We start from the raw sequence: 17,162 nt of genomic DNA on the forward strand, positions 1-17,162 counted from the left end.
GAGGATAACGATCCAGTACGGACCAGGTGGCTGGGAGAGGTTTAAATAGGCAGGCAGAGTGGCAGTCCCCAGCTGACTGCAATGAGTAATCAGCAGGACCCAGGCAGACTGGGACTGCCCAAAGCCTGCCAGAACAGAATCCTGAAACATCCCAGCAAACCAATTCAGCCTGGTGCACGATTCAAAAATGCAGAACAAATACAGATAAAGAAATTCTGAAATAAAATAAGGCTGAGTCTCAAATAGCCACTGAAGCAAACGAAATTCAAATGAATTCAAAAGCTAACTCAATACAGCAATTCAAAATGAATACTACAAGTATAACATGCCTCTAAATAAGACAATAATTCCATTCACATTGAATTGCCACTCAAGTGTGCTATAAATAATCTTCCATCCATCCATCCATTTTCTACCGCTTATCCGGGGCCGGGTCGCGGGGGCAGCAGTCTCAGCAGGGATGCCCAGACTTCCCTGTCCCCAGACACTTCCTCCAGCTCCTCTGGGAGGATCCCAAGGCGTTCCCAGGCCAGCCGAGAGACATAGTCTCTCCAGCGTGTCCTGGGTCTTCCCCGGGGTCTCCTCCCAGTGGGACATGCCCGGAACACCTCCCCAGGGAGGCGTCCAGGAGGCATCCTAAACAGATGTCCGAGCCACCTCAGCTGGTTCCTCTCGATGTGGAGGAGTAGCGGCTCTACTCCGAGCTCCTCCCTGGTGACTGAGCTCCTCACCCTATCTCTAAGGGAGCGCCCAGCCACCCTACGGAGGAAGCTCATTTCGGCCGCTTGTATCCGGGATCTTGTCCTTTCGGTCATGACCCAAAGCTCATGACCATAGGTGAGGGTGGGAACGTAGATTGACCGGTAAATCGAGAGCTTCGCCTTTCGGCTCAGCTCCTTCTTCACCACGACGGACCGATACAACGACTGCATCACTGCAGCCGCTGCACCGATCCGCCTGTCAATCTCACGCTCCATCCATCCCCCACTCGTGAACAAGACCCCAAGATACTTGAACTCCTCCACTTGGGCTTGGGTCTCTCCACCAACCTGGAGGGGGCAAGCCACCTTCCTCCGGTCGAGGACCATGGCCTCGGATTTGGAGGTGCTGATCCTCATCCCTGCCGCTTCACACTCGGCTGCGAACCCTCCCCCTAGAACTGCCACCTTAACGTGGTGGGGGAGTTTGAGAGCCCGCATGATCCCAGGAGCTATGTTGCCGGGGGGCTTTATGCCCCCCGAGTAGGGTCTCCCATGGCAAACAGGTCCTGGGTGACGGGCCAGACTGAGAGCAGTTCAAAACCCCCTATGATTAGAAAAAGAACAAAGGTCGTTATGTCGCCCGGTATGGCGCAGCCGGGGCCCCACCCTGGAGCCAGGCCTGGGGTTGGGGCTCGTAAGCGAGCGCCTGGTGGCCGGGTCTTTGCCCACGGGGCCCGGCCGGGCTCAGCCCGAAGGGACGACGTGGGCCTGACCTCCGGTGGGCTCACCACCCACCGAGGGAACCGTAGGGGCCGAGTGCAGTGTGGATTGGGTGGCAGCCGACGGCAGGGTGCCCGGCGACCCGATCCCCGGACACAGAGACTGGCTCTAGGGACATGGAATGTCACCTCGTTGGCGGGGAAGGAGCCTGAGCTTGTGAGGGAGGTTGAGAGGTACCGGCTAGATATAGTCGGGCTCACCTCCACACATAGCCTGGGCTCTGGAACCCAACCTCTCGAGAAGGGCTGGACTCTCCACTTTTCTGGCGTTGCCCGCGGTGAGAGGCGGCGGGCTGGTGTGGGTTTGCTTATAGCCCCACAGCTCAGCCGCCATGTGTTGGAGTTCACCCCAGTGAACGAGAGGGTTGCATCCCTGCGCCTTCGGGTCGGGGATAGGTGCCTCACTGTTGTCTCGGCTTACGGGCCGAACAGCAGTGCAGAGTACCCGGCCTTCTTGGAGTCCCTGGGAGGGGTGCTGGACAGTGCTCCGACTGGGGACTCCATTGTTCTACTGGGGGACTTCAACGCCCACGTGGGCAGCGACAGTGAGACCTGGAAGGGGGTGATTGGATCGCACGGCCTCCCCGATCTGAACCCGAGTGGTGTTCTGTTATTGGACTTCTGTGCTAGTCACAGTTTGTCCATAACGAACACCATGTTCGAGCACAGGGGTGTCCATAAGTGCACTTGGCACCAGGACACCCTCGGTCGGAGGTCGATGATCGACTTTATTGTCGTGTCATCTGACCTCCGGCCGCGTGTTTTGGACACTCGGGTGAAGAGAGGGGCAGAGCTGTCGACCGATCACCACCTGGTGGTGAGTTGGATTCGCTGGCGGAGGAGGAAACCGGACAGACTTGGCAGACCCAAACGTGTTGTGAGGGTCTGCTGGGAACGTCTGGCGGAACCCTCTGTCAGCATGGCTTTCAACTCCCACCTCCGGGAGAGCTTCTCTCATGTCCCGAGGGAGGCTGGGGACATTGAGTCCGAGTGGACCATGTTCTCCACCTCCATTGTCGAAGCAGCTGCTCGGAGCTGTGGTCGTAAGGTCTCCGGTGCCTGTCGTGGCGGCAACCCCCGAACCCGGTGGTGGACACCGGAGGTGAGGGCTGCCGTCAAGCTGAAGAAGGAGTCCTGTCGAGCCTTGCTGGCTCATGGGACTCCCGAAGCAGCTGACGGGTACCGGCAGGCCAAGCAAACTGCAGCCCAAGCAGTTGTGGAGGCAAAAACTCGGGTCTGGGAGGAGTTCGGGGAGGCCATGGAGGAGGACTATCGGTCGGCCTCGAAGAAATTCTGGCAAACCGTCCGGCGCCTCAGGAGGGGAAAGCAGGTCTCCGCCAACACTGTTTACAGTGGAGGTGGGGAGCTGCTGACCTCAACTGGGGATATTGTTGGACGGTGGAAGGAATACTTTGAGGACCTCCTCAATCCCGTCGCCACGTCTTCCGTGGAGGAAGCAGAGGCTGAGGTCTCAGAGGTGGACTCGTCCATCACCCAAGCTGAAGTCACTGAGGTGGTTGGCAAGCTCCTCGGTGGCAAGGCACCGGGGGTGGACGAGATTCGGCCTGAGTACCTTAAGTCTCTGGATGTGCAGGGACTGTCTTGGTTGACACGTCTCTGCAACATCGCGTGGCGGTCGGGGACAGTGCCTCTGGACTGGCAGACCGGGGTGGTGGTCCCCCTGTTTAAAAAGGGGGACCGGAGGGTGTGCTCCAACTATAGGGGGATTACACTCCTCAGCCTCCCCGGGAAAGTCTATTCCAGGGTACTGGAGAGGAGGATCCGACCGATAGTCGAACCTCGGATCCAGGAGGAACAATGCGGTTTTCGTCCTGGTCGTGGAACAGTGGACCAGCTCTATACCCTCCATAGGGTGCTCGAGGGTTCGTGGGAGTTTGCCCAACCAGTCCACATGTGTTTTGTGGATTTGGAGAAGGCATTCGACCGTGTCCCTCGTGGTGTCTTGTGGGGGGTGCTCCGGGAATACGGAGTCCGGGGCCCCTTGTTAAGGGCCGTCCGGTCTTTGTATGACCGGAGTAGGAGTCTGGTCCGCATTGCCGGCAGTAAGTCGGACCTGTTCCCGGTGCATGTTGGACTCCGGCAGGGCTGCCCTTTGTCACCGGTTCTGTTCATAATCTTCATGGACAGAATTTCTAGGTGCAGCCAGGGGCCGGAGGGGGTCCGGTTCGGGAACCACAGGATTTCATCTCTGCTTTTTGCAGATGATGTTGTCCTGTTGGCTTCATCGAACCCGGACCTACAGCATAAATAATCTTGACATTATGAATTCTGTTTATACTTAAGTGTTACGGCGATTCTTTCGTCCCAAGGTCCAGTGTCCCAAGTAAACAATGAATCACCTTTTGAGGAGGAGGTCCCAACTCGCAGATTTCAATAACCACTCGCGGAGATATTTCTTAAACTCAAAGTTCCAGATTTATTAAACAGATCCAAAATGATCTCCGTGGTTGACTCAAATCAAAAAATAACAAAACAAATCAAATCTTTCTACGTTGTCTACTGTCTGCGCTTTCTGCGGTTGAAAAACTGTTTCTCTCCTTCCTCCTTCCACATTTCCACACCTCACCAGAACCCCTCACACCTGCACTTTTATCCTGATTGCAGGGAGGAGGACTTGACTGGGAGGAGGAGAGACACAGACTAAATTATCTACAAAATTATCTTCAAAACATCCATCCATCCATCCATCCATTTTCTTCTGCTTATCCGGGGCCGGGTCGCGGGGGCAACAGTCTCAGCAGGGATGCCCAAACTTCCCTGTCCCCAGACACTTCCTCCAGCTCCTCTGAGAGGATCCCAAGGCGTTCCCAGGCCAGCCGAGAGACGTAGTCTCTCCAGCGTGTCCTGAGTCTTCCCCATCCACCATGAATGGTGGATGTTTTAGTTTGAACCAAAACACTTCTCACAAGGCCATTCCTGTCTTGAAAAGTCTTTACAACACGTCCCACAGTCCATGAGTTCCTTGGCACTGTGTTGTCGACAACGATAATGATCTCCAGAAGCCAAATTTCTCTTTACGCTGTTCCACTTGCTTCCCCACAAATGAACCTGTTGGTTGAACCTTTTCCCGCATGTTTCACAAGGAAACGGCTTCTCAGTTGTGTGAGTTCTCATGTGCACCAACAAATGAGTCAGTTGCCTGATAACTTTGCCACATTTTTACAAATCATATTACTGACCTTTGACTTTCTGATATAATTGATGATTTTAAGGACCGTTTTATCCCACGTTTCTTCACAAAGAAGCTTTTCACATTCAGTCTGCTTCTCTGACACAATGTTGTTCACAATGTTTCTGTGAAACATGTTGAGTCTTTTCAACTTTGCATTTATTGTTGATTCTGAGTCAAGGTGTCTTTTCACATGATGGACTTCAGAATCTTGAGAGAGGAACTGCTCAGTCTCTGGTACTTCAGGTTCACGCAAGTCACTTCGATCCTCAACAGAAGGATTTATATGATTCGCAACAGAAGGAACCTTGAAAGTCTCACTTTCAAACTTCAGAATAAATCGTTCTCCATTCTGGCTGGTACCAAGTTCCTCGTAGTCCTCAATATGTGAAAATTCTAGTTATCCTTCCTCCTCTTGGATCTGCGGAGGTCCTGGTTCTTCTTCCCCCTCTTGGATCTGCGGAGGTCCTGGTTCTTCTTCCCCCTCTTGGATCTGCGGAGGTCCTGGTTCTTGAAGTAGATCGCTGTTGAGGGATTTTCTTTTGTATGATGATGTGCAGTCGAAAACCACTCTCAGCTTGTGCTTTCGCTTGTGGTAAACGCCGTGATGTGGGATATACCACACTCGTCCATCTTTTCTTTGAAGCTGCTGAGGGGAAACCTTTTCTGCATAACCTTTTTTCAGAATATCTCTCATAAAGTCCTTGTATTCTTCAGCGTATTCTTGGTCCTTCTTAAACTTCCTGATCAGGTGCAGTGTGCGTTCTTTCACCAATAGTTGTCTGCCATAACCAGGTTTTTATCTCTGAAAGGCAGTGGTAGGTGATAATGTCCATCTTTGAGCGATGCCGAGCTTGAAGCAATCTCCATAAACCGTTTATCCTCAACTAACATCTCATTTTTCTCATCATACATGCTTTCAGAGAAATCCTGGTTGTATTGTCTAATGAGGAGTTCTTTGAGCGCAACAAAGGAGATTTGGTTAGCCGACACTGTGACAGGTCCAGAATCTTCTGCCACACTGCATCCATTGAGTGGTCCAATCACCACCCATCCAAGTAAGGTCTGCATCGCATATGGTCCATTTCCTTGACTGTTAATTATATTTCAAGGTTCCATTGCCTGAGGAACATCAGTGCCAATCAGAAGATCAACGTCGGCTTTAATGTTCCTTAGCTTGATGTTGTTGAGGTAGGGCCAGTTTGTCAGATCAGCTTCTGTAATAATGTTTTCTTTTGATACAGGAATTTTGTCTTGAGTGTAAACTTTGGGTAATTGAAGGTAAACATGTCCCTCTATGTCTCCTACTTCCAGTCCTCGCACCTCGTAGGTCTTTGCAGGCTTCTCCTGTCCCATGGTCCGCAAAAGAATTTCTGTTTTGCGTCCTCTTATATTCAGTCGATTCATGAGTTTCTCTGTGCAGAATGTTGCTGTACTTCCAGGATCCAGGAATACATAAGTTTGAACGTACTTGCTTCCTTTTGCAACTTTGCCTCGGACTGGAACAATTGACAGTGCACAGTCTCTTTCGGCCCCAGTGGATCACCTGCTGAAACCAGAGCGCTGCTAACTGAAGTTTCTTCTTTTGCAGGAGTGGCTTTTGATAGACTTTCCTGCTTCGAGGGTTTTGTATTTTGGATATGAAGGACAGTAGGATGATTTCTTTGACAAATTTGACATATTGATCTTCTTTTGCAGTCTTTGCTTAAATGACCTTTTAGTAAACAACCAAAACAATATCCATGATTTCTCAAGAACTCAACCTTGGTATCTTGTAGCTGTGATTTGAACCATGAGCAGTCAGTAACAGCATGTTTTCCATAACAGAACTCACACGTAGAGATGATAGAACTTGATGTATTTTGAGATTCTGGTTTAGGAACTGTTAATTGCTTGACTGTGTGCTCGGTTGTTGTTTCTGTATTCACTCCCACAGATGTTGCAAAGCTGCTGTTTCTGTTTCTGATTGACTTTGGTTCAAGTTTGTTTTTTGTGATTGACCTTTGGTGTGTTACTTGTTCTTGTATGTCTCCAAACAAAGGATCCAAAAGCATTTTAGCTTGTTTTTCAATGTATTCCACAAGATGTTGAAACTTGACTCTTCTGCCAGTATTCTGCTGTGTTTCATAAGCTGTGGTTTGCCATTTTTCCCAAAGTTTGTATGGTAGTTTGGATGCGATCAGCCTTTGATTTGATGGAATGTCCAGTTCTTCCATATACTGTAAGTCTTGCATTACGTTACAGCATCCTCTCAAGTACATTGCATATGCATGCAGTGTTTTTCCATCTTCAGCTCTTATAGCTGTCCAGTTTAAGGCTTTGTCCAAGTAGGCATCACAAATCGTCATCTCATTACCAAAGTGTTCCTTCAAGAGTCGTTTTGCTTCAACATAACCTCGGTTTTCGTCCATGTGAACACAGCTGTGAACCAAGTCTCTCGGTAAACCAGAGGTGAATTGTTCCAGATAATAAAGTCTGTCTCGATTATTTTTGGTTTTGTCTTCAATTAAGTGTTCAAAAGCATGGGTGAAGGATTGATAAATTAGCGGGTTACCATCAAATGCTGGCATCTGTCTTGCAGGTAAGAGAGAGAGTTTCTGTTGTGAAACAATCAGCTCAGCAATGTCACTTTGTGTTTGCATCACCACATTCAAATCATCATTAGTCAGAGGATTGACTGTTTTATTCGATTCTTCGGTATGGACTTGGATGGTTCTCATTACATTTTGATTTTCAGATGTGTTCTCATCCTCATGCATGTTCCTGTGTATCAGTTGATGCTTGAGGGGACTCAACACTGTGTGGTGGAGTGGAGTTTTGGGGATTGCACCTAATTGAACAAATTCCACATCACATTCCACAGCTCCAGCTTTCTGCTGAGAGTCATGATATTCATTCATGCCATCATTTTGAACCTTGTCATACACATCACTACATTGAAGAACATTTATTTTGGCAGTTGATGCCGCAATCTCTGCTTCCAAGTCTATTTGTTCCAGCTTGGTCTTCAGCTTGGTTTCCTCTAGTTGCAGTTCATGTTTCTTCTTTAAAGCTGCTGCTCTTGCCATCACTGCAGCCTGCTCAGCTCTGGCTCTTTTTAACTCTGAGGAGAGTGAGGAGGATCTGGAGGTTCTTGATCCAGCAGAAGAACGTTTTGATTTGTGTGATACATTTGAAATACTATCCAGTGGTCCAACGTTTAATTGTGCAGTTTCTTTTTTCCACAGTTCAACCTCATTTATGAAATAATTCAGGTTGGTTATTCTGGGTTCAAACCAGTCATTATGGTCCTCTTCCTTTTCTTCTTCTGACAAGAACTCCTGCACAGATTTGTGAGCATTTTCAAATTCACACACAGCCGATTTAAATTTTTCCAAAGCATCATTGACTTCATCATGACTTCCAACATCATTCATCAAAGTCTTTATTTCATTGAGCTTCCTGGTACACGCTCCCAGCCTGCCTCTGCGTGAAGCGATGCATGCCTTTAATTGATCCTCAGCTTAAGCTGCGTTCTCAGCACCCACGGACATTGTCGCCAATTAATCACACAGGATCCAATATTTCCCACTTATTCCATCCAGGAACATCCTTCAGTCATTCATCCTTCTTGATTTTGTCTGACGATGCGGTCAGTTTGCGATCAGTTTGCAGTGCAGCCGTGCCTCCATTCATAAAGTTGATCAGCTGATTTCACTCACGGCCGCCGGCAGCTTCCTTCTTTGATAGACGGTGATTGGCTTGATTTGCTGACTTTCCCGTCTTCCTCGGAGTCTTCAGCGGAGTTTTTCAACTTGTTACGGCGATTCTTTCGTCCCAAGGTCTGGTGTCCCAAACAAACAATGAATCACCTTTTGAGGAGGAGGTCCCGACTCGCAGATTCCAACAAGCACTCGCGGAGATATTTCTTAAACTCAAAGTTCCAGATTTATTAAACAAACCAAAATGATCTCCGTGGTTGACTCAAATCAAAACATAACAAAACAAATCAAATCTTTCTACGTTGTCTACTTTCTGCGCTTTCTGTGGTTGAAAAACTGTTTCTCTCCTTCCTCCTTCCACATTTCCACACGTCACCAGAACCCCTCACACCTGCGCTTTTATCCTGATTGCAGGGAGGAGGGCCTGACTGAGAGGAGGAGAGACACAGACTAAAACCCCTTTCCCACTGGCCAAAAAACCCGTTTAAACCCGCTAAGTCGTGGCAGTGGGAAAAGGTTGGACCCGGGATTTCGACCCGGGTCGTTAACCCTGCAATCGACCCGGTAAATTCCCGGGTCAGCTTTCTACCGGCTTTTAGTGGGAGTAACTTACATGATGACGTCAACGCAGTGCGGCTAAGTTAGCGCGCTAGTTATTGTTTCTGGACACAGTGTGAGATATCCTTCGTCCAGACGACCCAGAAATGGCAAGATAGCGAGACCAAAGAGCTTCCCCTGATCCGTGGGGAAGAGGAGATTCATCTACAGGTAACAGGGACTGTTTTCCGCTGCATTGTTTACATTCGTTTTGCTCCGTCGCGCTGATGATGTCATCAACGTGGGACACCATCAGTGCAGAAAAATGCAGCGATGCGGCTCACCAGCAGGAGGTGAGACGCGGGTCAGCAGGCGGTGGGAAAGGCGTCTAAAAAGGCGATAGTTAGCGGGTCGCAGACACGGGACGACCCGCTAGTTGCAGTGGGAAAGGGGTATTAATTATCTACAAAATTATCTACAAAACAAACAATCCTTAATTTCTTTGACCATAGCTTAAATATATATCAAATACAGAAATGAAATTTACTTTCTTAATTGGCTCCAACAACCCCCAAAATGTTATTTGCCTTCATCCCCGCATGTCTGAGTAATCTCTTTCAGTCTGCTGCTCTCTACAGCAGCCCCTCCCTTCGGGTAGAAAACAGCTCATTTGAAACTCTTCAAACCTAAGTACCTCACAAAAGTTGAACTCCTCCCCACCACTCTTCTCAATAACAGGAAGGAAATGGACCCCAGCTGAGGCCGTTCAAAGTGCCAAATCTACACTTGGATTTAGGGATATCGTAGGTCAGGTCCAGTATGGAAACACTGGCCGAGGGCTCAACCCAGGAGTCCCTCAGTGGCACAAGGCAGCACCAGTGGAAAAAAGGAAGTTAGTGGTTGAAGAAATAAGAAGACAAGAAGAACAGGTTCGGACAGCTAAGGCGGTGTCGATGGCCAAACAAGGTCAATGGACTTCATGGGACAATGTGGAAAAGAGGAAAATTAGTTGGCGTGACATATGGCAAATGGAAGGTCCTCGATTGAGCTTCATAATAAGTGCTACCTATGACCTCCTGCCAACTCCTCAAAATCTGAAGCAATGGTTTGGGGAGGAAGCAAGTTGCAGTCTTTGCCAAGCCCCTGCGTCACTGAAACACATTTTGACAGCATGCTCAACTAGCCTCGCACAGGGACGTTATACTTGGCGCCATAACCAAGTCCTGAGGCAGGTCACGATTATCTTGGAACAGAGGAGGACCACCACAAATGCTCTCCCACAAACATCCAGTGGGAGGATGGAGTTAATGACTTTTGTCACAGCTGGGTCAGACCCAAAACACCACAGCACTTCAAAGGACACAAGCATTTTGCAAATCGCAAGGGATTGGAAGTTAGAAGTGGACCTTGACAAAAGGCTTGTGTTCCCTCCAGAGATCGTGGTCACAACACTCCGACCAGATATGGTGCTGTGGTCAATGTCTACAAGACGGGCATTTGTGATTGAACTAACTGTCCCATGGGAAGATGGTGTGGAAGAAGCGTATGAACGAAAGAAAACAAAATACGCAGAAGTAGCTTCACAAGCAGCACAGAATGGATGAAAAGTCAATGTCTTTCCTGTTGAAGTGGGTTGTAGGGGGTTTGTGTCAAAATCTATGACCTACCTTTTGAAGAAATTTGACATCAAAGGGTCATCTCTCCAACAAGCCATCAAATCCTTGTCTGCTGCTGCAGAAAACAGTAGCAATTGGCTTTGGATAAGAAGGAAAGATAACACCTGGGCTGCTAGATGAAACTGATGTGATAGAAGCGGAGGGGAGTGTACCTGGGATGCCAGGTATCACTGTAGAGCCCTCTGGAGATGTCGTGGGCTCATCAACGAAACATCAAGGAAGGAAGGTGCCCACCTGATGACCCCAGTGACGCATTTACCCATCAGAACATCTAATTCTAGGCCACGACCACGAGTAGTGACTCCACCTTGGGATTGAAAGATCAAGTCCTATTAGCTCTACTCCCACCCCACCCCCGCACAGACAACATGTGCACTCTCCTCTGACCAGCACGCAGCTGATTCGCATTTTCCACTGAGGAGACCCTTTTTATATCTCCGATTACAGAGATATACTTTAACCATCGTCTGAAAGCAACAATCAAGCAAGAGCAAGAGTCTGAAGGGTCTGCGCTTGGTGAGTTTCCAACAGGAAAAGACATTTTCGTGTATCTTTTCGTGTAGAGAAGCTAAAGCTATAGAGCTGAAGCTAACCCTTAGAGAAGCTAACGCATGACGTATTTATTTTGAAGCCCCGACTGGTTGAAGTACGCTGTCAGTCAAAGTCCACAGGGGGAGAGGCGGGACTTCAGGGAACCAGAGCATTTTCTCTTCCGGGTTTCAGAATTAACCTCCGAAAATCTTTTATTTAACACAAAATGACTTTTACTGAGCGCCAAAAATAAACTGTTACCATGTTAATGCCAATAATAGGGTTCGGACATGCGGAAAAAACATGATACAGGCCCTTTAAAGTTAGTTTGTGAAGCCGGAATGTCCCAGGGGCTCCAGAAGGCAACAAACATTTCTCCGAGCTGACGGATATGTTTACACAAACAGCAATACATTGCGGCGCTTACCAGCTGTTGTTTCTCCAGAGAGGAAAAGTGAGCCTGCTCCTGTGTCACGTGCAAGCAGGCTGCTGCACAGGTGTCTCCTCCACACCCAGCCGGCCGGGGACATTAACCAGGTGATTGGTTCCACCTGGTCTTTCTCCTCATTGATGGGGGATGGGAGGCGGAGCAGCTCACCGGTTGTTTTGACAGAATAAGAATTTTATAGTGAGCAGCAGACAAATGTCTTCTACACATCCTGATCGTGATTGCAAAGTTTGGATGAAAACAAATGCTGTGTTTTACTATAAATGTTCAGGGAGGTTCATGAAAAACAACTTTCTATGAGCCACATGTCACGGTTGCTCTGGCAGCTGTCCATGGTGCTGAATCGGGTGACAGTCCAGCAGTTACAAACATTCCAGGACTCAGCAAATCTCTATATTGTAATTTACACAGTGCTTCTCTTGAGACAAATATACACTTTATCTTCATGGCTTCCACTCCGCTTGTGGATGTGATCTACAGTTTTTTTTCTGTCAATAAATAGATAATATCACTGAAGAAACTCAGTGCAGGGGGGAAAGTATCATCAGTTGCAGAAACTTATGGCAGCTTTACCTGTAAATGAAGTTTAAAGGTAAAGTTTCTCGACGTTTCCTGAAGTTTACTGTAATAACAAACATCAATGGAAAATGCAGGCGTCCCATTTCCCTGTTTCCAAGACGATCCTGTTGAAAATATACATTACAGATGCAGACGTGGATGGAGACGTCACATACCTTTCTTTCCTTTTGCTTTACGTTTATTGGGGAATACTTGAGCATAGGTCACTTCATCAACTACTATTTTCTTCCTGCTCTCTAAGTGCTGTCAGAGGAGAATTTTTAGTTACTTTAGTGGAATGTTTAACTTATTGATGACTCTTCACTTTTAGAGTTGAAGACAAAGATTTGTGCTTTCTCCTGCTTCCATTCTTCAAACTGTCTCCTTCCTTGTTTCAGTCTCTATGAGGAGGATTCACAGTTATCAGGAGTTACCAGAGTCTCTGCTTCCATTAAAATAAGTTTCTAAATCAAACATTTTCATTGGAATTCTTCACGCTTTGTCTCCATAAACACAAGCAGGCTATGAAGATAAAATAACCCTTAGACTAATCCCATTGGGGGAAATCCAGTCATCACAGCAGCTCTACATTCAAGAAATATGAAACAAGAAGTAATAAAGATAAGCTTACACAGACTAAGTATTTATCATGTCAAAATTGAAGTAAAAGAGCATTAATTACAATGCAACATCATTGCAGTTTAGACAGTGCTTGTGCTGGAATCAGGCTGATCGTGAGCTGTAACTATTCGTGTATAAAAGACAAAAAAAAAGTTTTAAAAACCTCAAATTGTTCCAAAGTGAAAAAGTGACAAAACAGAAATGATAAAACAATAATAATCAGCAGAACAACAGTTGGAGACAACGTATAAAAAAGGCCTGTGTAGATTTCAAATTAAAATCCTCTGATAATCACAACAAAGTGTTGTGATAATTGATGTGAAACTGTGAAAGAAACGACAGAATCTATCAATCAACCAGACATTTTCACGTCAAATATGTGGAATGAAGCCTCTTCCTCCACACACCGTCCTTCACACAGTGTGTATTCTGTGGATGAGGAGCAGCTCCTTGTTTCAACCACCAGGCTTGATCTGGTTTCAGTCGCTTTTCCTGTTTTAATCAGAACCTGTTGATTCTCGGACTCTGCTGTGGTTTCCAGTCCTGAAGATGAGGCTCCACTGGCATCACTGACACTGATTTATGGCTTTTCCTTCCTCCGTCCTAAAATTCAGTTCAAGTTTGGAATTTTAAACAGTTTTTCACATATATTTTCACAGAGTGGAGAGACTTTCCTTTATTTCTTATTCTGCGTACTCACATCATTCATGAAGATCATCAAGCTGGTGGGATGTGACGTTGATGTAATCCTGAGCTGGTTCACCTGTATTGATATCATATAAATTTCCATCAGTACTGTTTGATCATGTTTCTCTGTTCAGCACTTCCTTTTCACTGAGGTCGCTGCAACAAGCTCAAGACTCAACCTGGACTTTATTTCATAGAAGGTTTGTGTCAGACTGACCGTTTGCAGGGTTTCCAGGGCGTCTGAGGGATTCATAAAGACAAACATCACCTAGAAGAAGTCAAAGAAATGCAGATCAGACACTTCAGCAAGCAGTTAAAGTCAGATCAGATGATATTAGGAGAGTATTAATTCTAAAAGTGAACCATGCAGGAGAGAGGAGTAAAGTTGACTTTCACTCTGGGCCACTGGCTGGTTTGTCGCAGAGCTTTGATTGACATACAAAGACTCAATACGTCTGAAAATGAAGCAAATTATTCAGGAACATGCAGCTTATTGCAATTAAAACCAGAGATGAGCGTCATACCAACCTGCTGCAGCATGACCCTGGAAAACAAATCAATTATATCAAACCATACTTGTGTAGACAGTCATTAATATTGTATAAAATCTGAGTCCATCATCATTTTTCAGGAGGTTATAAAGTTAAAATCAACTCACTCTTTTTGCAATTGTAGCACCACAGCAGGCAGAGGATGAAAATAAGCAAAACTCCACAAACCAGCCCAAAGATCAACCAGACATGGAATGAAGAGCTCTCAGATCTGGACACTGCAACAATGAATATTATGGAAGATTAAAACTCATGGTTGGAAGCGTTTATCAGGATAGTGACCATATTTGGTAACTTCCTGTTCTTTGAACTCATGCAATCTCAGTAAATAGCTCATAAAAAACATTGAAATATGTTCAGTTCAATGATCTCCAACACATTTTATTACATATAAAAGGCACAGAGACATGTTTAATCACACTCACTATGAAGAGATATAGTCTTAGAGTGTAATTAGTCTCAATGTTATCATATTATATACCATATTTTCAGTTTCCATCCATTTGGAAGCTCTTGATTTGTATCCCATCAAGAATTAACATCACATAAAGAATGTACAATTATATTTCAGAACATGTAAAAAGTTAGTCACCTTTCACAGCCATCCAGCTTTGTGCTGATTCTCTTCCATTGTACTGACACTTGTAGAAACCTTCATCTGATTCTGACACTGCAGAGATCTTCATCTCTCCTCGTCTCTCATTTCCAATGAATTTGTTGTTTTTGTAGAAAAACACATCAGAGGAAATATTTCCAGTCTTCATGACACAGAGGAGAGTTACAGACTCTCCCACAGGTACAGGATACACAGGGCTCACCAGGATAACGCCATCAGCTGGAAAACAAAGTTCAGTTCATTCATTAGAAGGTGAGATGATGAGGATGGAAAATACACACTAATAAGTTGGTGTTTTTCATCCATCTGTCCATCTTCTGTAGCGCTCCATCATACTGAATGTTCCAGGCTGCTGGAGTTAAATCTCAGCAGACTCTGGGTGAGGGCAGAGGACACGCTGGACAGTTCAACACTTCATCACAGGACAGAAAATCAAACACATTCACATCACACCAGCTGTGATTTTAATTCAATTTTTCTTTGTTTTTGAAATTACACTTTGAGCTGCAGTTTAGGGATCAAAAGTCCTTTACAAATACAATTCATATCAACAATTTCAAGAAACTCTTTCTGTTTGAAACAGTCCTGATCAGGTAAAAAAAAAAAATGGTTCAAATTTCCATCAAGGAGGGAAAAAGTCAACTCACAGTGTGTGGAGATATTGACGGCGTTGCTGAACTCTGTTCCAGACTCACACCAGTACACAGCTTTTCTTGGAGCCTCATTCTTAATATATGTTGATCCATTGATTGTAGCTGGAGGAAGAAAGCTCAACAGCGAGTCGTCAGTCAGAAACTGGATCAGCCTCCACTGGGAAGAGCTTCCTTCACATGTCAGTGAGAGAGATTCAGAGGTGAAGTGTTGGACTCTGTCAGGATTCACTGTGAGAGACGCTGATGGATGAACACCTGGACAAAACATCAAGGCTCAGTGAAGGATGGCATTTCTATTGTGGCCGCTGGAAGACAACAGTTCAAGTGTTCCAGAAAGACAAACTGACCTGAAGACCAGACAAATGTGGGACGACTGTATTGTGTGTAAATCAGCGGATCCCCTCGTCCAGCTGAACATGCATATCCTGCTGTGTGTGTCTGTCCATGAACTGTGAAGGAATTGTTTGCTGTCCCACTGCTGGTACCAGGTAGAGGCTCATAGGTGTAGGAATCCTGAGAGTTTGGAACAGCTTTGAACCAGTAGAAGCTCCACCCTGCTGACGGAGGCTCAGTGTGACAGATCAGAGTGACTGAAGCTCCAGGAATCAACCATGATGGAGACACAGAGAGCTTTGGTTCTGAAGGAGAGAGGTTATTTTTTCACATCAAAATGTAATAGATGTTGGCCTGGATAACATGATTCATTTCACATTAACGCATTCATTACCTAGAATGTGGTTAAAAACAGAACAAAAACAATTTCTGAACATTTCCTTACAAAATATATTGTTAAACTTCCATTTCTCCGCCTCAATTTCTTTCTGAACATTGCTGAAGTTTGAAGGGATAGACAACAGCAGATAAGAATTCTATAATCATATTTATTCATCCATAAACTACAACAGATGAAGTGTTTTCCACCTCTTTGGGAAGTCTGCTTCTCCCTACATCTTGCTCAGTCAGTCAGAAGCAGAGCGCCCTCATGGCTTCCCCTCAGCCGAGTCAGAATGAGCACCAGAGAGCCCCGAGCTCTTCACCGGTTCCAACTTCACACCTGTCATCAGGGTCCGCCTTATTGCTTAATTATATTGTCCTTCCTCTGGATCTCATTCACTCCTGTTCTTATCAGCTGGCTTCATCAGCAGGTGGGCTCCATCTCCTCTGCCCTCCAGCTGGTTGGTGCCAAATAGTCAGTTTCTTCCTGGTCTCTGCCCTAAATCTCACCCTCATAAGTTCCTTTACTGTAACACCAAACTAAACCTCCAAACAAAAGATCCCCAGGAAAGCATCTCAGTTGACCTGATCTTCATGCTCACAACCCTCTGCACTCATGGCTCTCACATTCAGAGAAGTCTACAGGTCTGCATCCACTGAAAACTAACCATGTGTGGAACTTCATGCTTAAAGCAGAACTATGCAACTTTTTTACCTCAATAAATGTGTTTCAGAGTCCCTGTGGGGGTAAACAAAGATTTGTCACAGTGATTCGCCTGTCCCTTCACTCTCCCCGGGGTCTGTGTTCTGAAAACAGCACTTGCAATTTCAGAGGAGCGGACCCGACAACATCTTGCGAGAACAACCCTGCTTTATGGCCCTCATACGGGATTACAAGGATAAAAGCTGTTGGAGTGCGATATCTGTCATTGTGTTGCAATAGACGATCTTTGCATGATGTGTTGATTGGTTCTAATTTCCGTTTGGCAACTGAAAAATAAAGAGGAGTGGCACCTCCTGTGGTAGAAGTGAGCGCGAGTGAGTTCGCTGCACTGAGCTGAAAGCAGCATGTCTCCGAGTGTGTTTGTTTTCCAAGAAGTTTGAGTGTACGAGGCAGGCATGTCTACGACAGAGGGAGCAACCGGAGGAAGCTCCAGGGCAGCGCGAGGAACTGCCGCTGCAGAAGATTTAACAAAAAC

The 17,162-nt window shown here is 46.2% G+C and overlaps 1 long non-coding RNA gene across 1 annotated transcript; it reads right to left on the reverse strand.

The window, feature by feature from the left end:
* Positions 1-12,375: 12,375 nt before the first annotated feature.
* Positions 12,376-16,139, reverse strand: LOC115386057 (uncharacterized). Its single transcript, XR_003931256.1, has 9 exons — positions 15,597-16,139; positions 15,244-15,504; positions 14,573-14,815; positions 14,088-14,198; positions 13,958-13,973; positions 13,793-13,884; positions 13,647-13,697; positions 13,443-13,505; positions 12,376-13,345 (listed from the first exon to the last, which is right to left on the reverse strand). It is a non-coding gene; the product is annotated as an uncharacterized LOC115386057 (long non-coding RNA).
* Between the last annotated feature and the right edge of the window lie 1,023 nt (positions 16,140-17,162).

The sequence above is a fragment of the Salarias fasciatus genome, chromosome 3 (assembly GCF_902148845.1).
Source record: "Salarias fasciatus chromosome 3, fSalaFa1.1, whole genome shotgun sequence".
NCBI lineage: Eukaryota > Metazoa > Chordata > Actinopteri > Blenniiformes > Blenniidae > Salarias > Salarias fasciatus.